The following is a 27,280-nucleotide window of genomic DNA, read 5'->3' as shown; positions in this document are numbered from 1 at the left end:
TCCACTGAACAGAACAGGTATGCAGTGGCAGGTTCACTGAACACAACAGGTATGCAGTGGTGGGTTCACTGAACAGGTATGCAGTGGTGGGTTCACAGAACAGGTTTGCAGTGGTGGGTTCACAGAACAGGTATGCAGTGGCAGGTTCACTGAACAGGTATGCAGTGGTGGGTTCACTGAACAGGTATGCAGTGGTGGGTTCACTGAACAGGTATGCAGTGGTGGGTTCACAGTACAGGTATGCAGTGGTGGGTTCACAGTACAGGTATGCAGTGGTGGGTTCACAGAACAGGTATGCAGTGGTGGGTTCACTTAACAGGTATGCAGTGGTGGGTTCACAGTACAGGTATGCAGTGGTGGGTTCACAGAACAGGTATGCAGCCAGGAACAAGCTAAGCCTAACTAATATTTCCCTATGAGAGACAGTCTGCAGCAGCTCGCCCTACTCTCACTAATGCAGGCACACGAGTGACCGTAATGGTCGCCGCTGCCTGCCTTATATAAGGGGGGTGGGGCTCCACGGGCTAGTGTAGCCTAATTGGCTACACTGGGCCTGCTGACTGTGATGTAGAGGGTCAAAGTTGACCCTCCATGCGCATTATGGGGTGAACCGAACTTCCGCAAAGGATGCGAACGCGAACCACGGAAGTTCGCATGGAACCGTTCGCAGGCGAACCGTTCGGCCCAACTCTAGTCACAGGCCAATGGTACCTAGCGTTGGTACCATGGCTGAAAATAAACAGCAAAGAGCAGGAGGAGGTTTCGGACAGCAGTCGTGCAGCCCACATTGTGCCCAATGCAAAACTGGGACAGCACAGTTTTCAACCCAGACACCTCAGAATTTTTTTTTTATACAACAGTATAGCTATTGTAGTGGCGTAATAGCTAGTGGTGGCGCATGGCAGCAGTTCATAATTCTGTGAACCCTGGCGGTGGGAACACAGACAAGCAGGAGGATAAACTCAGCAGGAGGAGGAGTGGCGAATGGCAGCAGGCAATGTATTCTGTGGACCCTGGCGGTGGGAGCACAGACAACAGGATAACTACAGCAGCAGGAAGAGGAGTGACGTGTGGCAGCAGCAGGCATGCATTGTGTGGGGAACAGCAGGAGGATGAAAATCAGCACTTCGTAATATGTTGGCGCTGTATAAATACAATAAATAAATAAATAAACAAATAAATAAATTCATAAATAAATCAGTAAATTCATAAATATATAAATACATCAGCAACAGCAGCAGGAAGAGGAGGGACGTGTGGCAGCAGCAGGCATGTCACGGGCCATGGTAGCTAGCGTTACTACCACAGCAAGTGAAGAAACACCAGGCCAAATTATCAGGACCCCGAGAATGCAGGTTTATGTTGTCAAAGAATGATTCCCAGGCACCTCATGTCCTCCCCTCGCCGACAGTAGGTGCCAGGAACGTGCCTTCAATCCAGGCCTGGTTTATCTTCAAAAATGTCAGTCTGTCCACTCCCTCTGTGGACAGACGAGAGCGCTTCTCGGTGACCATGCCACCGGCTGCACTGAAGCACCTCTCGGACAGCAGGCTGGAAGGGGGGCAAGACAGGACTTCCAGGGCGTACTGCGCCAGCTCACTCCAGGGGCTTGATTCACAAAAGAGTGCTAACTGTTAGCACGGTCGTTTTCGCGTGAATTTTCACGCGAAACGATAACGTTTTCGCTCGCAAATGCGAATTTTCGCGCGAAAACGTTATCGATTTCACGGTAAAATTTGCGTTTGCACACGAAACCATTATCGTTTCGCGCAAAAAAACCCGATCACGCGCAATGCAAAAATTCGCGCGAAAACGGCCGTGCTAACAGTTAGCACTCTTTTGTGAATCAAGCCCCTGATGTGCAACCGCTCCACCCAGTACTCCATGGGGTCCACACTGCCGGTGTCAAGCCCACTGAAGTACCCCATGTACTCAGCCACCATCTGGGTCATGTGTTGGCTGTGGCTTTCAGAGGAGGTGGCTGCTGCATGCACCTCCTCTCTCGGCTGCTCTACCGTCATGTAGAGTGCCTGCGTCAATGACAGCAGGTCTCCTGGGTGCCTGACGCTGCTGCTGCTGGCAGCAGGCACTGGCTGCTGTGCTGGCTGGACAGGGACAGAGGGGGTGGAAGCCTGGGGGAAGGCTTCCTGCAGTCGCCGAACAAGGAGCTGCTGCAACTCGCTTGTGCGCTGCTCACGTCCTCTAGCAGGCAGAAACTGAGCCCACTTCCCCCTTAGCCGTGGATCCAGGATCATGCTGATGCAGGAGTCCTTCCTCGCTTGCATCTGCTTCACCCTGGGATCTGTGCGCAGGCAACGCAGCATGTGCGCTGCCATGGGGAACAGGGTGGTCCATGACACAGAGACATCAGGGTCAGTGTCCTCATCTGGCTCCTGAGCCTCTTCCTCCTCTCTCCACCCTCGCACCCCTCACACCACTGCTGCTGCGCTCCGCTGTTCCCCCTCAGCAGCGACGTCCAGCACCTCCAACTCCTCCTCATCCTCCTCCAGGGATTCAAATTCCTGCACAGCAGTGGACTGCGCAGGCGGCTGCTGTTCCAGCTGCTTCCGGGCCTCCTCCCTCAAATCCACCAAATCGCCAAGTGCCCTGTCCAGCAGACAAACAAAGGGCACCCACTGGCTCACCAGGTTGGTTCCCTGCAGGAAGGGAGCCAACACCAAGCAGACCTGCTGCATCTGCCCCCACTGTGCGTTGGGGAGGAGTTGGAGACGGAGTTTGGGGTTGCCTTCCAGAGTGGCCTCCACAATGTACTGGTTGACTGCCCTCCTCTGCTCAACCAGCCACTCCAACATCGCCAGGGTGGAGTTCCAGTGAGTCGGCACATCGATGACAAGGCGGTGTGGTGGCAGGCCCTCGTGCTGCTGGATCTCTGCCAGCTTTGATGCAGCACCAGCTGAGCGGTGGAAAGTGCGCACAATTTTCCGCCCGCTTCCAACAGCTCCTCATCCCCTGGTAGGTGTGCAGGAACTTCTGCACCACCAGGTTCAGGACGTGGGCCAAGCAGGGGATGTGGGATAAGTGTCCCCTGCTGATGGCAGCCAGCAGGTTGTCGGACACCACCAATCTGACTCGGAGGCCTCTGGGGGTCAGCCACGTCTTCTCCTGCTCCCTCAGGTAGCGGAGCACGTTGACTGATGTCAGACTGTTCTTCCCCAGGCTGACCATTTCCAGCAGCGCTTGGCAGTGGTGGGCCTTCACGCTGCTGTTGCATTGTCGCTTGGCGGCGGGAGCTGCTGCTTCTCCCCTGACCCCGCGTGGTGGCACCACAGTGGGCGACTGGTGCCGCTGCTGCTGCTGATGCGCCCGAGGGTGGACCTGCTGCTTCCTCGCTCTGGCTTTCCACCAGGCTGACTCAGTGTGCCGTAAAGGACAGATAGCGTTCTGTCCCAAAACAGCTGCTCCATGAATCCATGGTTATGTGGATCCGCGCACTCACAGCGTGATCGAGTGCGCGGCCCACGTTCGCCATGGCAAAACGGTGCAGTGCTGGGATCGCAGTGCGGGAGAAGTAGTGGCGGCTGGGGACTTGCAACTCCGGGATCCCAAAATGCAGCAGCGCTCTCATGTCACTCCCCTCCTGCATGAAGGAATATGGCAGGAGCTGGGAGCACATGGCCCGGGCAAGCAACCCGTTCAGCACCCGGATGCGCCTGTGAGCGGGAGGCAACACCTTGGTCACACCGGGAAAGGACTCGCTGAGCAGGATCTGGCGGCGTTTGCCTGTGCGGAAGGATGAGGAGGCCACTGTGGAGGGAGCTGATGAGGCAACTGAGGACTGGCTGCCCGGGGGGGGGGGGGGAGTGAGTTGCTGCTGTGCTGCTGGGTGGGATGCTGCTGCTGTTGCTGACATCTGTGCAGTGGCTCTCTGGCTCTGACTAGTGATGGGCGAACACCTGGATGTTCGGGTTCGGAAAAGTTCGCCGAACATGGCCGAGATGTTCGGCATGTTCGGGCCGAACCCCGAACTTTCCGAACATCCAGCTTTTGGGGGCCATATGGGGTCGCAGGCATAAGGGGGGAGCATGCCCCGATCGCGGGGGGGGTCGGAAATTCCCCCCACCCCCTCCGCTAGCGCTCCCCCCTCTGCCCGCTTCCCCATTCAAAAGTTTAAGCAAAGTACCTGTAGTGGATGGCCTGGCAGTGGGCGGCACTGTGGAGTGAGGAGGAGGAGTCCGGAGAGTGACGAGTTGAGGGAGGCCGGGCAGCGGGCGGTTCAGCGGAAGTACCCTTGTGGTACTTCCGCCCTTTCTCTGACCTCACGCCCGCTGCCCGGCCTCCCTCAACTTGTCACTCTCCGGACTCCTCCTCCTCACTCCACAGTGCCGCCCACTGCCAGGCCATCCACTACAGGTACTTTGCTTAAACTTTTGAATGGGGAAGCGGGCAGAGGGGGGAGCGCTAGCGGAGGGGGTGGGGGGAATTTCCGACCCCCCCCCCCCGCGATCGGGGCATGCTCCCCCCTTATGCCTGCGACCCCATAGGGGGGCAGTATTCGGCCGAACAGGGGCCCTGTTCGGCCCTGTTCGGCGGCCATTAGAAGTTCGGGGCGAACCCGAACTTAAAAGGCCGAACACCATCAGGTGTTCGGCCGAACGCGAACATCACCCGAACAGGGTGATGTTCTGCAGAACCCCGAACAGTGGCGAACACTGTTCGCCCAACACTAGCTCTGACCACTGCCTGCGCCACTTTGCATCAGCTTCTCATACTCACAAAAGTCAACTCAAAATGCCTGGTCTGTAAGTGGGTCGACAGGCATGAGGTACTCAGCTTGAGGGGATTGCGACCTCTTCTGAGACTGACCTTGCAACTGTTGCAAATTGCATGGGTCGGGTCCTCTGTGCACTTAGTGAAGAACCGCCAGACTGGGGACTTTAACCTGCCCTTTGAGCTTGAGGGCTGGGGTTTTTTGGTGCCCTTGGAGGCTTGTGCCTTTTTTGGTTTGGTTGGAGGTTTGCTGCGGGTGGTGGTAGTGGCTGAAGCAGCAGGCTGTGGCTCCTGCCTTCCACGCCCTGTGCTTGCCGCCTTGCTGCTGCCATGCCGCTGCGCCAGAGACACCTCCTCCTCCGATGACGAGCTGCCTTCAAGCAAGTGTGCTGGTGGTACTGGTGGTGGCACATATGGAGGATCCAGCACGTCATCATCATCCCCAAACATGTCCTGAGCCCGCCTCAACCACATCCAGTAGCCCAAAATCCCCTGCATTACGCCCCTTCTTATCAGCGCCAACAATAAACTGCTCCACCTCCAACTCCTCCTCCTCCTCCTCCTTGCATGATGATGTCCCCATTATCTCCTGCTCAAAATTCTCCACAACATCCCTGTACATGGCTGCAGTCACTGGGGTGAAGACTGAGCTCAGTGAGGGCAGGCTGGTCAATGAGGTCACCGTGACCTCAAGTGGTGGTGGAGGCCTGCTGTGGACCGGAGTGCTGGTGGTGGTGGCACTGGTCTCGCTGGTGCTGGAGGCCTGGCTGGAAACGGTGGCTTCCTGCTCTGCCATCATTTCCACCACACCCTGTGCTTGACTCTCGAGAATGGGCCGGGGGCGATGACCCGTCTCAAAGATGAGCGCAATGCGCTGCTGTTGCGCCTCTGCTCCCTCCTCCACAACTCTGCGGTCAGTGGCTGGCGGCGGACCAGTCACAGACCTGCTGCTGCTGTTGCTGGCAGTGGCTGCTGCAATGGCGCTGCCTCTCCTGGTGGTGCCTCGTCCTCTACCTCTGCCAGTCATTTTGCACTTATATACGAATACAGTAAAAAAAACCAAATGTGTAGAAAACGGCGGAAAAGGGTCTAAACTTTAATAAAGTCTGGTGGTGGTGCTGGTAAGTGTCAACAAAAAATGATTTTTTTTAAGTAGTAGTAGAAGTAGTAGTAGTAGTAGTAGTAGTAGTAGTAGTAGTAGTAGTAGTAGTAGTAGTAGTAGTAGTAGTAGTAGTAGTAGTAGTAGTAGTAGTAGTAGTAGTAGTAGTAGTACTAATAACAGTGAGTCTCTACAGTACTAACTCGTGTGACAGTGGGTGACAATTACGGTCGATCACACACGGTCAAACGCAATCAATAGGGTGCGCCGGCAAATGACAGTCACAGCAGGTGACAACAAGGGATGCTGGCCTGCGAATGTAACAATTTACTACAGAAAGGTAATAGATCACACAGTAACAAATGGAAAAAATTAAATGAAGGGGTGGGTGGTGGTAGTAGTGGAAGACTACCACCTACCTAGTAGTAGTACGGTTGTACGCGCAGGTAGTAACTATGAAACGCCTGCTGTACTAAACAGTAAACAATATAACTAATGGCCAGACAGTGGGTGACCAATTACAGTCGGTCAGTCACACACGGTCAGATCCAATCAATAGGGTGCGCCGACAAATGACAGTCACAGCAGGTGACAAGAAGGGATGCTGGCCTGCGAATCTAACAATTTACTACAGAAAGGTAATAAATCACACAGTAACAAATGGAAAAAATTAAATGAAGGGGTGGGTGGTGGTAGTAGTGGAAGACTACCACCTACCTAGTAGTAGTATGGTTGTACGCGCAGGTAGTAACTATGAAACGCCTGCTGTACTAAACAGTAAACAATATAACTAACGGCTAGACAGTGGTTGACCAATTAAAGTCGGTCGGTCACACACGGTCAGACGCAATCAATAGGGTGGGCCGGCAAATGACAGTCACATAGCAGGTGACAACAAGGGATGCTGGCCTGTACACAGTCAATCAGTAACTAACTAGTATTAACTAACAGTACTGAAGCTATAAACTAACAGACTACAGCAAACAGCACCAGTACAATTTAACTAAACTACTATAGTACACAACTAACTAGAATCCCTAACCTACCTAAGCTAGTAGTAGGCTAAGGCTGCCCTAGGCTAGCAGCAGGGCCGGCCCGCCCATGAGGCAGGGTGAAACTTTTGCCTCAGGCGGCACTTCTGGGGGGGCGGCACCCGCCTGTCCGTGGGTGTGAGGGGCCGCCGGAGCTGGAGGGGATAGCAGGCAGGAAAGGGGTATTGGGCCTAGCGGCGGGGAGGGGGGCCAGACCCCCCCTCCCTCGCCAGGGTCCCCCGTCCTCCGCTCCCCTCCAGCTTTAAAAAGTTCCGTGGCTGGCTGGCTGCAGATGTAAGAGGCAATGGGCGGGGATCACTCACCTCTTCCTCGTTCCAGCCTGCGCTCCACTGACGTCACTTCCTGCGGCGTAGCAGGAAGTGACGTCAGTGGAGCGCAGGCTAGGCTGGAACGAGGAAGAGGTGAGTGATCCCCGCCCATTGCCTCGTACAGCTGCAGCCAGCCAGCCAGCCACGCAACTTTTTAAAGCTGGAGGGGAGCGGAGGATGGGGGACCCAGGCGAGGGAGGGGGGGGTCCGATCCCCCTCCCCGCCTCTAGGCCCAATACCCCCTTCCTGCCCGCTATCCCCTCCAGCTCCGGTGGCCCCTCACCCCCACGGCTTGGGGGGGGGGGGTTTGCTTAAAGCTTGCCTCAGGCAGCAAAAAGTCTAGGGCCGGGCCTGGCTAGCAGGCCTAGCCTGCACACAGACTAACACTAGCCTAGCACAGTATACAGTACACACTAGCTGACTACAAACAATCAAATTACTATCTATCTATATAACAGTACAATGAATGTGTTTAGGAGGTGTTTAGGAAGCAAAACGCTAGGTTTAGCCCAGAATACACTTGATCAGACACGCAGCACAGCACTGGAGATGCTCTCAGTACCAGCTCAGTCACACAAGTGCGTAGCTCCGCAAAATGGCAGCCGCCTTATATAGAGGAGGGGAGGGCCAGGCTCCCCTCCTCTGACTGGTTGCTACCGTTGCCAGGGACTCGGCAGGAGGAAATCTGATTGGCCCGCGTCACTCCCGAATCCCGAAGCCAAACCCAACGCGTCATCCGGCCGAATTCAAATGCGCACAATCGCCCGTCTTCGGATTCGGGTCCGGCGCATTCGGCTTCGGCTTCAACTTCGGGAATGCTGAAATTTACCTGAATAATTCGGGTAAATTCGCATTCGGGAGTCCTGGAGAGCAACCCTGGACGTCCCACGGCGGCCTCCTGGCTCTTCTCCAAATGCCTCTTCCTATATGGCTGGCCGGCGGCTCCCCCGCTACACTGGGCCGAGTGTCAGGCTCCTTCTTCCATATATGTCATTTGCTGACGTCACATGCCGACCGCCTCGCATCATCACGGCGATCGGCGTGACAGTACGGCGCAAGCGCGGTTTAATCGCGCATGCGCCGTACTGTCACGCCGGCTGCCGTGATGACGCCGGGCAGCCGGCGTGTGACTAGTGTTGGGCGAACACCTGGATGTTCGGGTTCGCGAACGTTCGCCGAACATGGCCACGATGTTTGGGTGTTCGCGCCGAACTCCGAACATAGTGGAAGTCAATGGGGACCCGAACTTTTGTGTTTTTTAAAGCCTCCTTACATGCTACATACCCCACATTTACAGGGTAGGTGCACTTTGGGAGTGGGTACAAGAGGAAAAAAAATTAGCAAAAAGAGCTTATAGTTTTTGAGAAAATCGATTTTACAAAGGGAAAACTGTCTTTTAAATGCGGGAAATGTCTGTTTTCTTTGCACAGGTAACATGCTTTTTGTCGGCATGCAGTCATAAATGTAATACAGATGAGAGGTTCCAGGAAAAGGGACCGTTAACGCTAACCCAGCAGCAGCACACGTGATGGAACAGGAGGAGGGCGGCGCAGGAGGAGAAGGCCACGCTTTGAGACACAACAACCCAGGCCTTGCATGCGGACAAGAAGCGTGCGGATAGCAATTTGCTTTTTGTCGGCATGCAGTCATAAATGTAATACAGATGAGAGGTTCCAGGAAAAGGGACCGGTAACGCTAACCCAGCAGCAGCACACGTGATGGAACAGGAGGAGGGCGGCGCAGGAGGAGAAGGCCACGCTTTGAGACACAACAACCCAGGCCTTGCATGCGGACAAGAAGCATGCGGATAGCAATTTGCTTTTTGTCGGCATGCAGTCATAAATGTAATACAGATGAGAGGTTCCAGGAAAAGGGACCGGTAACGCTAACCCAGCAGCAGCACACGTGATGGAACAGGAGGAGGGCGGCGCAGGAGGAGAAGGCCATGCTTTGAGACACAACAACCCAGGCCTTGCATGAGGACAAGAAGCGTGCGGATAGCAATTTGCTTTTTGTCGGCATGCAGTCATAAATGTAATACAGATGAGAGGTTCCAGGAAAAGGGACCGGTAACGCTAACCCAGCAGCAGCACACGTGATGGAACAGGAGGAGGGCGGCGCAGGAGGAGAAGGCCACGCTTTGAGACACAACAACCCAGGCCTTGCATGAGGACAAGAAGCGTGCGGATAGCAATTTGCTTTTTGTCGGCATGCAGTCATAAATGTAATATAGATGAGAGGTTCCAGGAAAAGGGACCGGCAACGCTAACCCAGCAGCAGCACACGTGATGGAACAGGAGGAGGGCGGCGCAGGAGGAGAAGGCCACGCTTTGAGACACAACAACCCAGGCCTTGCATGAGGACAAAAAGCACTCGGATAGCAATTTGCTTTTTGTCGGCATGCAGTCATAAATGTAATACAGATGAGAGGTTCCAAGAAAAGGGACCGGTAACGCTAACCCAGCAGCAGCACACGTTATGGAACAGGAGGAGGGCGGCGCAGGAGGAGAAGGCCACGCTTTGAGACACAACAACCCAGGCCTTGCATGAGGACAAGAAGCGTGCAGATAGCAATTTGCTTTTTGTCGGCATGCAGTCATAAATGTAATACAGATGAGAGGTTCCAGGAAAAGGGACCAGTAACGCTAACCCAGCAGCAGCACACGTGATGGAACAGGAGGAGGGTGGCGCAGGAGGAGAATTCCACGCTTTGAGACACAACAACCCAGGCCTTGCATGAGGACAAGAAGCGTGCGCATAGCAATTGGCTTTTTGTCGGCATGCAGTCATAAATGTAATACAGATGAGAAGTTCCAGGAAAAGGGACCGGTAACGCTAACCCATCACAGATGTTCATTGTTCATGTTACTTGGTTGGGGTCCGGGAGTGTTGCGTAGTCGTTTCCAATCCAGGATTGATTCATTTTAATTTGAGTCAGACGGTCTGCATTTTCTGTGGAGAGGCGGATACGCCGATCTGTGACGATGCCTCCGGCAGCACTGAAACAGCAGTCCGACATAACGCTGGCTGCCGGGCAAGCCAGCACCTCTATTGCGTACATTGCCAGTTCATGCCAGGTGTCTAGCTTCGATACCCAATAGTTGAAGGGTGCAGATGGATTGTTCAACACAGCTACGCCATCTGACATGTAGTCCTTGACCATCTTCTCCAGGCGATCGGTGTTGGAGGTGGATCTGCACGCTTGCTGTTCTGTGGGCTGCTGCATGGGTGTCAGAAAATGTTCCCACTCCAAAGACACTGCCGATACCATTCCCTTTTGGGCACTAGCTGCGGCTTGTGTTGTTTGCTGCCCTCCTGGTCGTCCTGGGTTTGCGGAAGTCAGTCTGTCGGTGTACAACTGGCTAGAGGAGGGGGAGGATGTCAATCTCCTCTCTAAAGTCTCCACAAGGGCCTGCTGGTATTCTTCCATTTTGACCTGTCTGACTCTTTCTTCAAGCAGTTTTGGAACATTGTGTTTGTACCGTGGATCCAGAAGGGTATAAACCCAGTAATTGGTGTTGTCCAGAATGCGCACAATGCATGGGTCGCGTTCAATGCAGTCTAGCATGAATTGAGCCATGTGTGCCAGAGTCCTGCCAGAATCCTCATCATCCTCTTGTGAGCGTTGTGATAGTTGTTGTAATGCATCATAGTCGTCACCTTCTTCCTGGTCTGCTTCTGCTGACCATTCGCGCTGAATTGTGGAAGTCCAACGTGCACCGCTCTGGCCCTCGTCAGTGGTGGCATGAAAATTCTGCTCCAACTCCAGCTGTTCCTCCTCCTCTTCTTCGTCATAGCTGCTGGGCCAGCGTTTCCTGAGGCAGATGGCCTGATGTTGATCACGCTGATCATTTTCTCCTTCAGATTCCCCCAGTTGCATCATGACAGCTGTTTCCTTGATTTTCAACATTGACTTCTTCAGTAAACACAGCAGTGGTATGGTAATGCTGACTGAAGAGTTGTCACTGCTCACAAGCAACGTGGATTGCTCAAAATTTTGGAGGACTTGGCAGAGGTCCAACATGTTGGCCCAATCGGATCCACAGAAGCTTGGCAGCTGTCCGGATGCGCCTCGGTACTGCGCCGTCATGTACTGGACCACTGCACTCTTCTGCTCGCAAAAGCGGGCTAGCATGTGCAGCGTAGAATTCCAGCGCGTAGGGACATCACACAGCAAGCGATGGTGGGGGAGATTGAAGCGATCCTGCATCTTGGCGAGTGCCCCCGAAGCAGTACTGGAATTTCTACAGTGTTTGGCCACTCGTCGCACCTTCAACAGAAGATCGGCCACGCCTGGGTATGTCCTCAGGAACCGCTGAACTACTAGGTTCATCACGTGCGCCAGGCAAGGGATGTGTGTCAGCTTAGCCAACCTTAAAGCGCGAATGAGATTACTCCCATTATCACACACAACCATGCCCGGTTTCAGGTCCAGCGGTGCCAGCCACAAATCTGTCTTTTCCTTTATTCCCCTCCAAATTTCCTCCCCTGTGTGCTGCTTATCCCCAAGGCAGATCAGCTTCAGCAACGCTTGCTGACGCATGCCAACAGCTGTGCTGCACTGCTTCCACGATCCTACTGCTTCTGGGTTAGCGTTTCCGGATGAGGTACAGCTTTGAGATGCGTTGGAGGAGAAGGAGTCAGAGAGGTAGGTGCTGCTGTTGTTATCCAGTGGGAGGGATGGTGGTGCAGCTGTTTGCGGCGTGGGCAACACCCGCGCCATAGCAGGTGAGGAATTGCTGCCAGGCTCCACAAGGTTCACCCAGTGCGCGGTAAGGGAGATGTATCGACCCTGGCCGAACGCACTCGTCCAGGTGTCAGTGGTGAGGTGAACCTTGCAGGCAATGGCATTCTTCAAGCTTCGGGTTATTTTGCTGACCACGTGCTCATGCAACTCAGGCACTGCAGAGCGCGCAAAGTGGTAGCGGCTGGGAACCACGTAACATGGGATGGCCACTGACATCATGCCCTTGAAGCTGTTTGTCTCCACCACTCGATATGACAGCATTTCGCAGGCCAGGAGCTTGGCTATGCTGGCTGTTAGTGCCACGGCCCGGGGGTCATTTGCTGGCAATTTCCTCTTGCGCTCAAGCATCTCCGAGACAGACAACTGAACCGTAGGGCTGCACACTGAACGGCTGTTTGTTGTTGTGTTTGATGAAGACTGGGAGACCTCAAGAGCACTATTCCGGAAAGTGACAGTGTCAGCGTCGTCTGATGTTTGTGAATGTTGTTGTGAACCACGCAATGGCTGGGCTACTGCTGCTGCTGAGGAGGGTCTGGTGGTGAGTCTGGTGACCCCAAGGGAGGCAGTGTTGCTGGTACCCTGTCCTGGCGCCCACAGAGTGGGATGTTTGGATACCATGTGGTGGGTCATGCTGGTGGTGGAGAGGTTGTTAATATTTTTCCCCCTGCTCAGGCGGGTCTTGCACAGCTTGCAAATCACCATGGTACCATCCTCACTGCAGTCTTCAAAGAAAGGCCAGACTTTGGAGCACCTGCCTTGCTGGCGATTTCTGTTTGCGCCTCTTTTGCGTCTCACTTGAACTTTCACGCTTGTGGTGCCTGAAATTTCGCACCGCCTACCTTGTGGCACAAGGCGAACTCGTGCAGCAGTGGGTTCTTCAACAGACTCATCTGTGCTGCTGCTACGACGGCAATGTTCTCCTTCACATACAAAATCTGGGTCTCTGTCAACATTGTCTATACCCTCCTCCTCTTCCATCTCCTCAAACTTGTCATATGTGATTGTGGGCCGCCGCCGTGGAGTAGAGCTCCCCAGAACAACCTCTGCGCAGCTCACTCCAACGTCGTCTTTCAGATCTTCTCGGCCGACCTCCTGCAATTGACACCCCTCCTGCCCAACTTGCTCTGGGATTTGGGCTTCAAAGTCCTCGGACTCGCCTTGCATTTCAGTGCGCGGTGCATTTCCCACACTAAATGGTTGTGAATCCGGGCACAAAATTTCTGGCTGTTCCATTGACCTTTGAAAGGTGGAAGTTTGTTGGGCTGGGAATAGCTCCTGCGAATACCCCATTGTGTCCTGAGGAAATTCTTCGGACTGGTTATTTGGCAGTTGTGTGCGTGGTGCCGCTGCCGGTTGTGTCAGCTTTGTGCCCACTGGCTCCTTGTAACTGGCTGAGGACTCGGACCTCGTGCGTGATTTGCTGGTGCTGCTTAACCCACTGCTTGACGCTTGAGAGGTCATCCAATTAATTATCTGGTCCTGTTCTTTTGGATTTGTGAGGGTTGATTTCCTGGACAACATGGGCGGTATTGAGTGAGTTTTCTTCGGTGCTCCACTGTGGCCTGTACGTGAACCGTCAGGGGAAACACCTCTTCCCTTGCCCCTCCCTCTTTCACAGGATTTTTTCTTCATTTCACTTATCCTTAAAGTACACGCTGACTGGCAGCAGTACAGTGGCAGTACAGAAATGCTATACAGTGGCGGGTGAGCGGTGTACTACTATTCCCAGCAGCGACACAGAGCACAATGCTATACAGTGGTGGGTGAGCGGTGTACTACTATTCCCAGCAGCGACACAGAGCACAATGGTATACAGTGGTGGGTGAGTGGTGTACTACTGTTCCCAGCAGCGATACAGAGCACAATGCTATACAGTGGTGGGTGAGCGGTGTACTACTGTTCCCAGCAGAGACACAGAGTGGCAGTAAACACAATGCTATACAGTGGTGGCTGAGCGGTGTACTACTGTTCCCAGCAGCGACACAGAGCACAATGGTATACAGTGGTGGGTGAGTGGTGTACTACTGTTCCCAGCAGCGACACAGAGCACAATGCTATACAGTGGTGGGTGAGCGGTATACTACTGTTCCCAGCAGAGACACCGAGTGGCAGTAAACACAATGCTATACAGTGATGGCTGAGCGGTGTACTACTGTTCCCAGCAGCGACACAGAGCACAATGCTATACAGTGGTGGGTGAGTGGTGTACTACTGTTCCCAGCAGCGACACAGAGCACAATGCTATACAGTGGTGGGTGAGCGGTGTACTACTGTTCCCAGCAGAGACACAGAGCGGCAGTAAACACAATGCTATACAGTGGTGGCTGAGCGGTGTACTACTGTTCCCAGCAGCGACACAGAGCACAATGGTATACAGTGGTGGGTGAGTGGTGTACTACTGTTCCCAGCAGCGATACAGAGCACAATGCTATACAGTGGTGGGTGAGCGGTGTACTACTGTTCCCAGCAGAGACACAGAGTGGCAGTAAACACAATGCTATATAGTGTGGGTGAGCGGTGTTCTACTGTTACCAGCAGCGAGACAGAGCACAATGCTATACAGTGGTGGGTGAGCGGTGTACTACTGTTCCCAGCAGACACACAGAGTGGCAGTAAACACAATGCTATACAGTGGTGGCTGAGCGGTGTACTACTGTTCCCAGCAGCGACACAGAGCACAATGCTATACAGTGGTGGGTGGGTGAGCGGTGTACTACTGTTCCCAGCAGCGACACAGAGCACAATGCTATACAGTGGTGGGTGAGCGGTGTACTACTGTTCCCAGCAGAGACACAGAGTGGCAGTAAACACAATGCTATATAGTGTGGGTGAGTGGTGTACTACTGTTCCCAGCAGCGACACAGAGCACAATGCTATACAGTGGTGGGTGAGCGGTGTACTACTGTTCCCAGCAGAGACACAGAGTGGCAGTAAACACAATGCTATACAGTGGTGGCTGAGCGGTATACTACTGTTCCCAGCAACACAGAGCACAATGCTATACAGTGGTGGGTGAGCGGTGTACTACTGTTCCCAGCAGAGACACAGAGTGGCAGTAAACACAATGCTATACAGTGGTGGCTGAGCGGTGTACCACTGTTCCCAGCAGAGACACAGAGTGGCAGTAAACACAATGCTATACAGTGGAGGCTGAGCGGTGTACTACTATTCCCAGCAGCGACACAGAGCACAATGCTATACAGGGTGAGCGGTGTACTACTGTTCCCAGCAGAGACACAGAGTGGCAGTAAACACAATGCTATATAGTGTGGGTGAGCGGTGTACTACTGTTCCCAGCAGCGACACGACTGGGGGGACCCTGGCTAGCCTGGCTGGAGAGAGAACTACCCTGCCTGCCTACCCAAAGCTAAACCCACAGACAAATGGCGGAGAAATGACGTGGATCGGGTATTTATTTACCCGAACCACATGACCCATTCGGCCAATCAGAGCGCGTTCGGGTCCGAACCACGTGACCCGTTCGGCCAATCACAGCGCTAGCCGAACGTTCGGGGAACGTTTGGCCATGCGCTCTTAGTTCGGCCATATGGCCGAACAGTTTGGCCGAACACCATCAGGTGTTCGGCCGAACTCGAACATCACCCGAATAGGGTGATGTTCTGCAGAACCCGAACAGTGGCGAACACTGTTCGTCCAACACTACGTGTGACGTCAGCAAATGACATATACGGAAGAAGGAGCCCGACACTCGGCCCAGTGTCGCGGGGGAGCCGCCGGCCACCCATATATGGAGAGGCATTGGGAGAAGAGCCAGGAGGCCGCCGTGGGACATCCCAACCTACACTGGGCTACAGAAAGCCCCAGGTGAGTACTATTTTATTATTTCATTTGAGCTCGGAGTCCCTTTAAGGACCTGTGAGTCCGAAAAAATGTCAGCTGCCTGGCTGTATGACTTTTATCTGATTCAATAAAGTTGGGATTGCCGTGTCTATGGATATTGTGTGGAACTTTCTTCCTCCGTTCTCATGTAATTTATTTGGTACATACACTAGGCATGCGCCTAGAAGCATAGCTGTTTTTTCTGGACACTCCCTCCCCAACTTTATCAAGAGTCCTAAAAGTTGCTGGATTTATTACCTGGATGTCACAAGTGTCAGAACAATGGTCAGGTCACCAGTCATAATAGGAATAGATTAAAGCCATTTACTCAAGCAACTGAGCAGCAACATCACCTGGCTTCTTCTAATAGTCAGGGGCCCATATTCATTTCTTTATTTTCCCCAAAGTTTCCTCCTAGGGGATATTTTTATACCTTACCTATTAAATGCCCTTTAAGGCACCAGCAAGCAAGGAGATACTCAGAATCATTTTGACAGTACTTTTTTCTGTACTGTTTGGTACTTTTTCAATTGCAGAGTGCTAAAAAGTTAGTTTAACCCTCCTGGCGGTTTGTAAAAATCCACCAGGGGGCAGCAAAGCCATTTAAAAAAAATGTTTTTCATGTAGCGAGACAAGGTCTCGCTACATGATAGCTGTTGCTCAGCGGCATCCCCCCAGCCCCTCCGATCGCCTCCGGCGATCGGAGATCAGGAGATCCTGTTCAAAGAACAGGATCTCCTGGAGGGCTTCCCCCGTCACCATGGGGACTCCGACCCACCCCACAGCGCTGCCTGGCACTGATTGGCCAGGCAGCGCACGGGGTCTGGGGGGGGGGTGGCTGCGGCGCAACGGATAGCGGTGGATTGGCGGGTAGTGGCAGCGATCGGATTACACAAGCAGCTAGCAAAAAAAAATTATGCAAATCGGCCCAGCGGGGCCTGAGCGGTGCCTTCCGGCGGCATAGCCTGAGCTCAGCTCGGGCTTACCGCCAGGAAGGTTAAAGAGAAGATGAAAAATTATGTCCTAGGAGAAAACTCAGGAGAAAAACTGAATTGAATAAGGGCCTCTGTGATTTACTGCAGAATTAGGAAAAGTACAGTACCTCTCCCATTGTAGTAACCTGGCTTATTGCTCTGCTAGGGGTCCTTCGCCAGTGGTGTAGCTAAGGAGCTATGGGCCCCGGTGCAAGTTTTACATTGGGGCCCCCAATCACTCTATACATAACAATTGATATGGCGCACCAAAACCTGCCAATAGCAACTTCAGTGTCAGAAGTGCAAGAAGGGGATGGTGGACAGTTTGTTAATGATTACCAATATTCAAACTATCTATAGAAGTGATTATTATTAGCACAGGACCAATAGAGAGCTAATACTGCAGTTGAGGAAGGGTCCTTCGAGGCCCCTCTGGCCCAAGGGCCCTAATGCGGTGGCTACCTCTGCAACCCCTATTGCTAGGCCCCTGTCCTTCACTGTCTGCCTCTACTATGCCAAATGAGCTTAACTCCTAAATAGAGATGATTAAATTAGCACAAGACAGATGTAGGTACACAATGGATAAAAAAGGTACAACAGGCAGAGTATTACATGGTAAAATGAGTTTCATGGTTGAGTAGAGGAGTTTCTTTATCAAGCAATGTGATTTCTGATTTGGAGGTATATGGTGGCAAAGAAACATGTGCATTAGGAGATGGGGTTTGCATTTTTGGGGGGAATATGGCTAATTTATCAGGGGAGGGGTGTGGAAGGTGTGGCAAAATTGTAATATTATTATGCTGTTTCTTGTACTGTTTAATGTCTATACAATGTATCATGTTTGTTTTAAGTTCTGTTTGAATGGCAGCTTTGTAATTAAGTTCTGTTGTTGATGTTGTCTGTAGCCTTGTTTACTTATTCAATCAATGGTCTCAGATAAGACCAAGACTAGCTAAGTTTTTGTAGAGTCTTCTGTAAAACAATAATTTGTGATAAGAAAAGTGGGAGGGAGAGCTAAGCTTCTCTGGAAACTTCTGTGTGAATTCTGTAATATGGATAAGTTAGTCATGTTCAGGGTGAATTGTGCTAAATGTGTTGAAGTGCGGATCAGCTGTATTTTATTTGATGGAGTTTTACTACTGTGTGAGATTAAGTTTTTCTACTGCTTGAAATGGAATGAATGAGTTACTATTGGTCTGCTTGTGGTGTATGGACTCTTATCTAGTCCCAGAGGGTATAAGATGAATCTCCATGGGGAAGGGCTGAAGACGTGCTTGCTTGGGTAAAGTGATGGCTTGTTTAAGGGGGCAAAGCAGCTGTAAGTTTGTTGTCAGCCTCATTTTTGGATTGGTTGTACAAAAAAACAGAGAGTTTCAAACTACTTCAAGGCAAAGGACTTATGCAGAGGTATTATGTGTGGGAGCCATGGAAGAGTGAAAGTTTCCTGAGAGCAGAGAATGCCAAATTTACCTTTAGGCACAATAGACTCACGCCTATAGGCAAGGCTGAAGGTGCACATGTTTGCAGGGCTATCTACATGTCACTGTCTTGTCCAGCTACATGTACCTATATAAACCCCAATGAATATTATGGAGTCTAAACAGGTCCTTTGTTGTTCCAGTGACAGATTAGAGTTAAGTAAACAAAAACATGATTGCATTGCTTGCTATAGATGATCAGTGAGATGTTAATAAATCTGGTTTGCATGCATATTGAACATACATTTCATGCAGCCTGGAACTGGGCCAATAAAATGCACTTTCAGCCAAATTGTATTGGCCTAATTGTAAGCTGCATGCAAATTGCATTATATCTGAGTGCAAGCCACGATTATTAGCATCTCATTGACCATCTGTTGCTTGCTACCTACATGGGTTTGGCTTGGACTTGAATTGTATTTATGAGTGGCATTTACGATGAAGCATTTAAAGTACCCCTGAACCGAGCTTTGAACCACATACTTTTCATACCACTTTATTTGTGGTGCTGTGACATATGTCACAGCACCATTCTCCTCCCCCTCCATGTCCCCCGCTCTGCTTAATTTCCAATTATGGGCATGGAGGAAGTGACAATTCTTGTTCCTCTCTGCCAATTCTTAGCTCTGCCCTCTTCACTCACAGCTTATATTTCCTGATATGAGTTACTGCACACAGCAAGCAGGGGAGCCATGCTGTATGAAGGCGTGTGGTAATTGAGGCCGGAACATGTACTAATAGCTGTATTAGTACACTATCATTCTGACCTCAATTACCACAAGCCTGTACAAAGTACAGCTCCTCTGCATGCTGTGTGCAGTAACTCATATCAGGAACTATAAGCTGCGAGTGAAGGGCGCGGGGGGGGGGGGGGAATAAGGGTGAGCAGAGAGGAGGACGAACTGGTACTTCATCCTCGCCCATAATTGATGTTCTGTTAGTCTAAAATTGCAGCTGAGCAGAATGGGGAAAAAGGGGTGCTGGAGGGGGAGTATAAAGCATAAAGCAGTATGAGAAGTATATTGTTCAAAACCCAGTTCTGGGGTACTTAAATTACTATAAACTAGTCATCAGATGTAAATCCAGACCTATGCATTGCTGAAGATTTTGGTTTGAAATGTAAAAGGTTTATTTGGCTGAACCAATTGTACAAGTAGAGAAATAAGGTAGTTTAAGACTCAAAAGGATGACTTTTGTCACTGTGCCTAATTTTAATCATGTGGCTTGTTTTAAAAAACAGTTTCAGAATCCTGTTATTTTATTCTATGACAGCTCTCTTGCTATTTACATACAGCAGATCTATTTCATAAAGAGAATTCATGTTTCAAAACATGAGTTGTCAAAATATTTTTTTCTTCAAATAAGATACCATGGCAACACCTGGCTAGCATTTTCAAAGCTTTCAGTTTACTGTTCTTTTGAACCACTGAACTGCAACAGATATATATTAATTGGTAACATGCAAGACAGCTTATTACTTATTTTCTTTTTTCTTTTTCTTTTTTTTCCAAGCAAAAAAGCACAGGTAAAAAAAAAATGAAAATCCAAGAATTGACAGGCACAAATACTCAGAAGATGGCATTGAAACAGTGAAGAACTCCATGTGAAATAGGATGATGTGTTAACTTGAGCCATCACAATGTATTATTAGCCATGTAGCTTTACGGGCAGTGTACATAATTTCACATTTAAAATAACACAAAGAAACATAAATCTTTCTCAAAATGATATTTAATCATGCTTTTATATTTTGTAATCCACAACTGTGGGAGTAATTTGCTACTATGAAACTCACATATTTCCACCAATTTCCAAAGCCAATCATTCCAAGAGTTAAGCAGGTAATTTTGAGATTAGCATTGAATAGCTTAAAAGAAAATGATTGCTGTTACATAAAGCATATTAAAGCTAGAAATAGTCATTTGTATGGTAGAAAGAAATAAATTGAACATGAGAGCCCTGTCCAACATGTAAGGCTTAGTAAAGTGGTCCACAGCTATTTCAGATAACTGAACTATATTTTGTATTTGCGGTATATACTAGCTACAAACAGATAAGCATTCAGAAGATGCAAGCTACTAATGAAGAAGACTTCAAGAGATAGTAGGAGCAGGTGAAGAGATGAGATGATAATAGACACAGATGAATAAGTATTCGGAGAACACTAGATACACATGGAGAGTTATTCAGCAGATACTAGATAAAGGTATTAGTTGAATTTCTCTCTGTTCAGTTCAACAGCAGTTCACTCAGACTAGGTTAATTTAGGAGCTGAAGAACCACATTGAAGTAAAGGGGGAAAAGGTTTATGTTATGGTCTCTGGATATTTTGTCCAATACACAAATGCACTACAAAATTGCTGGCTTCCTGGAAGCTGTGAAGGCCTATTTCTGTTGTACTGATAAGTCAACTATTTATTATTGAGCTAAGCAACTGCACAAATAGCTTTACTGCATGCACAATTCAGCATAATATAAAAACAACTAAAAACACAGAGTTTCTGTGTGTCTCTTGTATTCATGCTTAGCACGTAGCATAAGCAGTGTACACTATCGGATACTGTGTACACAATCACATTTATCCTTACATGCACACTCCATACACGCACGCTGACATGGCACCCATACACTCCCAGAGCAGCACAAATTGTGAGTGGCAGCTTTGTCTAAACTGGGGTTCCGGCGGGTTAAGCTTCCCTAAAAGGGCATATAGTCCCCCTGCGCAGCAGTTATAAAGTATATCAGATGCCAGAGCAATGATGGATATCCCCCTGCCTGAATGGAGTATGTATAAGTCCTGCTACAAGTGCGTATATAGATCTCATCATCTTCTGCAGCGTAGGTGTTCAGTGGGTAACCACACTCGAGGATAGCATCACTCGGAGCTGGCAGCCAATCCCAGGACACACTATGGTGCAGGCCAGTAGCCGTGCTTGGAACACGGATGTAGCTTCCACTGTCAACAGCATGTGGTGAGCATGTGACACAGACACACATACTCTGCCCACTGACATGTTTCCCACCCCCTATGGATTCATCATCAGTGTGTCAATCAGTCTTGGCACATCCCATTTTTTAAGTCCATACAACTTCCTTAACTCCCCCTCTCCTGGGGTGAAAGATCACCTCCGATATGCATCATTCAGGCATCTAATGGAGCAGTGAAGTCGTAGCTGCTGATTACATTTCAACATTTCCACAGTAGCATTATACATATTGTAAGTTGTGATCCGAGGCTAATCTACACAAAGTAGTCCACATCATCATCATAACACATCTACCTGGCCTTTTTACAATCTTTTTAGGATTCTTTGCATGTCACTTATGTTAACCACGCTGTGTTACCCATCTCTACGGTCACACACTCCTAGCGTAATGTTAATATAACTGCATGGGTACATGTACAGACTTGTATAATTACCAAGTCTGAAAAAGGATTGTACTGACTCAATACACATACAATCGACATCAACTCAGTCGCATAACACAGCGACAAAGCAAATGGTCATGAAGGCTCCTACTACTGACTGTTAACTCTTTTATCCAGACCATCCCCCATATATATCATCTATTTTATTTATATACCGCTTTTCTCAAGAAGGGTTTAAGGTCAAAGTCGTTTTAAGACCATAGGGGTGCATAGGCTGTAATTGAAATCGCTACATCTTTTCCTTACATAAAAGTTAATTTCTAAAGTCTCTCCTCTGTCCACATACATTTCAGTTATATATTCCTTTAACCAATGTTAATTTTCCTCGAAGCCTAAAATTATGCTATCATATCTATAATTGTAGGTTAATTTAATATTCCTTTTGCCACAATTTATTTGCTCAACAAATCGCTTCAGCTCATCCTCTCCTCCATATCACCAGCATATCATCAATATACCTTCTCCATAGGTATATTGATGTGTGACCCCGCCCGAAACTCAGAGTCTAAGTATACCACTTGTCGTTCCCAGAGGCCTTGGTGTAACAGGCATACATCGGTGGAAAAGCCTGCACCCATAGAGGTCCCACACATCTGTCTATTATATTCGCCAGCAATGGTGAAGCAATTATTTCCTAATATTAAGTATATCACCTTTATTTTGATGGCATTATGACTATAGTCCTGAGTGTAGTAGTGTAGTGTAGTGTTGTAGACATAGAATTTGAGCCAGGACCATTTCTATCCTTTTTGTCACCCTAGGCAAGAAGTCATGTGTCATGCACACTCTTCAGAATATAAACCATGTAACGTATAAGGTGGATGCAGTGCCATAGCAATAGGGGGTGCAAAGGTTGCGACCGCATCAGGGCCCTTGGGCCAGAGGGGTCCTCCCTCAACTGCAGTATTAGCTCTTAATTGGTCCTGTGCTGGCAATAATCACTTCTATAGATGATTTTATTAGTAGTAATCATTAATAAACTGTTCCCATCCCCTTCTTGCACCTCTGACACTGTGGTTGTCCTTGGCAGGTTTGGGTGCACCATGTCAATTATCATGTATATAGAGGTTGGGGGGCTTCTTAGCTACGCCACTGTGTGGATGCATAATACAAGTAGTTCCCAAGATACAAATAACCTGTCAAACTTGTCAAAGTTCATTTGTACACACCCTTCCTGCACTCCCTTAGCCCAGTGTGTATTTATTTTCTTTATGTATTCATTTATTGTATTTATAAAGCACCAACATATTACGCAGCGCTGACATATTACGCAGTGTGTAAATTCAGAGCGTAGCGCAGCTGAAGCTGAGCTCTCACCCAATGATGATCATAATCAGCGAATTACAATTCCGCAAAATTACACCTACATTTTTGCAATTACATCTATACTTTGATACAAATTCATAATCTAATTGACTTTATATAATCATTCATAATTATACATTAATTTATGCGTAGTTTACATGTAATTACGGGATGACTTTGGCTGTGAACAGCAAAGCCCCCATAAATGCTATTGCTACCGAAATTGTATATGTTAACCCCCCCCCAGTGGTATGGAAGAGCCTGGCTTGTCCAGCAAAAAGATGCTGAAAGCAGTATTGATGAGTCATGCCACCAGGTAGATGTCTAGCTTCTCTGCTCTGCCGGCTCTGCTTTTTTCAATTCTGTGGGCTTCCCTAGGATGGCTGGATGCCTGTCGGCACATTGTGGGTGGCAATCTGTGCCACCCACAATGTGCAAACCACGTATCCAGCCATCCTGGGAAGCCCATAAGCAGAAACCGGCGGAGCAGAGTAGTTGCGGGCTTCTGTGCAGTTATTCCCCCCTCCCTCGGAGATCCCCTGCCTGCCTGCCCACCCACAGGGACCTTCCCTCCCTTCCCACCCTCCCTGCTACGATACCCCCCCGATCTCCCACCACAGTGATCAACCCCCTTCTCCTCCAGTCCCAGCGCTAACAGGAATGTGGATTACTCACCATCCATCTATCCAGCAGCAGTCACACATCCTCCTCCGCCGAGTACAGCTCCGGTCTGTACTAGGAAGCGGCTTGATGACGTCATCAAGCCACATCCCGGTACTGTAAACAGACCGGAGCTGTACTCGGTGGAGGAGGGTGTGTGGCTGTCACTGGATAGATGGATGGTGAGTAAACCACATTCCTGTAAGTGCTGGGGATGGGGGGGATGAGAAGGAGAGGGGGGTCACAGTGGGAAGAGGGAAGTATCTTGTCCCCTGTATATTACAAGCACCCAAACCTAGCTATACTACAAGCACACCAACCTAACTATACTATAAGCACCCAAACCTAGCTATACTAAAAGCACCCAAATCTAGCTATACTATAGCACCCAAACCAAGATGAGGAAAGGGAGGTGCCACCACTAGAGGAAGCAGGAGACGAACAGGATGGTCTTACAGATACATCACTGGACTCTGACTGGAAGGTGAGATCACAAAGAAACACAAAGGAAGGACAGAAGAAGGCACAGTGGAACAGAGGAATGCCTGGGCCTATTCCTCAGCCTTATGAAGTGGGCTGAGACCCACAAAGCGCGTTGCCAAGTACAAATTAAAGTTCGTTACTATTACTCAAATTTATCCTACTTGCAGTAAGCCACCTAATTTTTTTTTCATTTTACATTCTGGGCACCCCTTTTCCCCTCTGTATCGCACACCTCCTACGGTAGGGGTAGTCTATTTGGTTGGGGTTGTGCTACCACCCTGAACACCATCTAAAACCTTTTGTACCAAGAGAGTGACTGCATACAGTTTACCTGGACTCCTGAGTGGAGTTTCTGTATCTCCACTTCCTACAATGGTTGGTTGCCCGTCTGCAACCTTCCTTTGTGAGTACCATTTTTTACACTATCAACTCACTAACTACTGTGATGTACTGTACCATTGGGGCTCCCATTGTCTCTGTGTTTTTGTTTCCCTCCAGGGTGTTTCTAGATCACCCCACCTATTTGTATTGTTTTGTACTCCATGTTTGTTTCTTACTTCATGCAGCACCACAGAACATGTTGGCACTTTATAAATAAATAATAATACAATAATGAGAGTTAAAAACTCAAAACAAATTTCTGTGGTGTGTGGGAATGATTCCTTACTATACTGGAGAACAGAGGCGCTTCTAGAGACCAGCGGACCAGCTAATTGCCTAGAGCGCCAGATTTATTGCAGGGCGGCTTTGAGGGAAAAAAAAGTTTATTTTTCCTGTCCTTAGAGACTGAATACTTAGGGAACGGAGATAAAAAGTTCTAATGAAAGCCTCTACTGCTCAGCCCCAAATAAGGAATCTACAAACCTTTTGTCTACAACACTTTGTATGGCATCCCCTAATGTTAGTGTTATCTCTAGAGGGATCTAGAGTGTGTCTGTGTGACTCCTGTCCTGCCCGCCCCTCCTTATGACTTGAAAAGAAGAGGAGGAAGCACTAGCATTGTAACCGGGTGCGTGGACCAGGACCAGGACCAGGATGGCAACATGGGAACCAGGGTGTTCCCATGTTGCCATTAGAGGGGGTGACAGCAGATGCCACTTCAACAGAGCTGAATTTTAACACCCAAAAACTTGTTATTTTAGCTTAAAACATTCATTCACTGAGGCTGGGAGAGGAACAGCCTCCCCTCTTTAGCTGGATCTGCAGCTGCTGGCTCATGGAGCCGATCTTTGTTTACACACCCCCCTGTAGACTGGGCTGTATTGGGCTGTGCTGCCAGAGCATGTGACTGAGGCTATGGAGCGTCTGCGTTGCTATGAACTGAACCTAGCCTGTGCTTGCTTTATCTCTGCTCCTGTCAAAACCCTGATTGATGGAGCGAGGGGGAAGCTGGAGCTGAGATCTGAGTGAGCCATGCACCACTGGAGGGGATGGAGAAGAGAGAGAGCAGGATATATGGATTGGATATGAAGCCTGTGTAAGCATCCAGTCCCCCTGCCATGCTGTCACAGCCTCTCTCTCAGCACACACACACACACACACTGCACATATGCCAGCCTACCCTCTCTCCCATATCAGGCTGGCTGGAAGCTTTTACAGGCTGGAGGAAGTGCTCTTGTAATGGAGTGACTATTCTCTGCACAGCATTTACAACAACAATGCATGCTTTCCTGTATCTTGTCTCACTTTCTACTTGTCCCCTGCCCCCTCCTTCTCTCTTGTCTGTCCTCTGTCGCTCTTCCTGCTCCCTAGTTCAATGGCAGGCACTCTGTCATCAGAGGAGCTCACAATCTAATCCTACCATAGTCATTGTGTAATGTCTTACCATATTATTATTATGTATTTATATAGCACTGACATCTTCTGCAGCACTGTACAGAGTACATAGTCATGTCACTGACTGTCCTCAGAGGAGATCACAATCTAATCTTACCATAGTCATAGTGTAATGTCCTACCATATTATTATGTATTTATATAGCACTGACATCTTCTGCAGCACTGTACAGAGTACATAGTCATGTCACTGACTGTCCTCAGAGGAGATCACAATCTAATCTTACCATAGTCAGTCTAATGTCCTACCATAGTATTATTATGTATTTATATAGCACTGACTGTCCTCAGAGGAGCTCACAGTCTAATCCTACCATAGTTATAGTCTAATGTCCTACCATATTATTATTATTATTATTATTATTATGTATTTATATAGCACTAACATATTCTGCAGCACATTACAGAGTACATAGTCATGTCACTGACTGTCCTCAGAGGAGCTCACAATCTAATCCTACCATAGTCATAGTCTAATGTCCTACCATATTACTATTATTATTATGTATTTATATAACACTGACATCTTCTGCAGCACATTACAGAGTACATAATCATGTCACTCATTGACCATACTTTATCTAATATCTCATATGTAGTCCAAGGTCATTTTTAGGAAGCAGAAACCATTTGTATGCCAGCACACAGGTACTATGTGATGCAGTCTTATTTAGGAAATGGGGGGGGGGGGTGACACCATGAGTTACTGCACCAGGTGTCACAAACCTTAGCAACGCCACTGGGAGGATGGTGTCTTTGTGTGCATTCCAGAAAGGACTAGCCAGGAGGAAGGAGGGAGATTTTCCCCCAGGCTGCTGGTACAATATATAAGGCAATGTGAAGCACTAGGCTGGTTGAGGGAAATAAATGTAGGATTTGATGGCAAGCTGGTAAATGTACACAGCATGATGCAGAAGAGAGGCTTGCCTCCTACAGTGTCCTTAGAAAAAAACTCTGTCTGCTTTCTCATCATTGTAAAGACTGCATGTGGTCAGCTAGATAAGGTATTACACAGGTTGAAAAGTTTTCGACAGTCCCTAGACTCCAGGAGGGCTGCTTTCTGACTTGTGTGAGAGACAGGCAGGACAGGAGTTACATTACAGGCAAGTCGCATCTGTGTTATGTGGCTGCAATACAGATAAGTTCTCTGCTCCATGTCAGGCTATTCTCAGTCTCTCTCCACTCCTCCTCTCTCCCTCATTCATCTTTGTTTCCCCCCTTCCCCTAGTGCTGGCTGTCTTTTTTTCCTCTCTCTGGATAGTGTAATTTTTAAGGGCTCTGCCTCTGGCACAGGCAACCTGGGTTCAAATCTCTGCTTCTTTCTACTCAGTAAGCCAGCAC

The 27,280-nt window shown here is 49.3% G+C and overlaps 1 long non-coding RNA gene across 1 annotated transcript in view; it reads left to right on the top strand.

Annotated features, from left to right (window-relative positions):
• The window catches only part of LOC137570715 (uncharacterized), a 45,779-nt gene extending 25,825 nt beyond the window's left edge, over nucleotides 1-19,954 (top strand). Inside the window, exon 3 of the long non-coding RNA XR_011031152.1 lies at nucleotides 19,739-19,954. This is a non-coding gene — a long non-coding RNA (uncharacterized lncRNA). The remainder of the gene's footprint in view (nucleotides 1-19,738) is intronic.
• The last annotated feature ends 7,326 nt before the right edge of the window (nucleotides 19,955-27,280 follow it).

The sequence above is a fragment of the Hyperolius riggenbachi genome, chromosome 4, assembly GCF_040937935.1.
Source record: "Hyperolius riggenbachi isolate aHypRig1 chromosome 4, aHypRig1.pri, whole genome shotgun sequence".
NCBI classification, from domain to species: Eukaryota; Metazoa; Chordata; class Amphibia; order Anura; family Hyperoliidae; genus Hyperolius; species Hyperolius riggenbachi.
This window is presented reverse-complemented; position numbering and strand designations above follow the sequence as displayed.